Source organism: Penaeus monodon, chromosome 29, assembly GCF_015228065.2.
Source record: "Penaeus monodon isolate SGIC_2016 chromosome 29, NSTDA_Pmon_1, whole genome shotgun sequence".
NCBI lineage: Eukaryota > Metazoa > Arthropoda > Malacostraca > Decapoda > Penaeidae > Penaeus > Penaeus monodon.
The window spans coordinates 34,291,119-34,291,397 of record NC_051414.1 but is presented as its reverse complement, the minus strand read 5'-3'; positions in this window follow the sequence as shown (position 1 = coordinate 34,291,397).

The following is a 279-nucleotide window of genomic DNA, read 5'->3' as shown; positions in this document are numbered from 1 at the left end:
CTCATAAACATTCTTTTTCATCCAATTAATTACTTTACTGCGTTTTATTATTCTCTTAAATAAGAAAGAAAAAAAATATTTTGTATAACGAACTCGTAATGAAACTCTCTTTATATAAAGGCTTAACTTGTCTGCGAAATATATGCCTTTTGTTAATCTTCATCATATTCATTTTATTTTCTGGTATTAACTAAGTTTACTAAGGATGTTCATTTATTTTGCATATTGTCGAGGGAGAGTCATAAAGTCCGTATATACTATACTGAAAATGTTATTTAC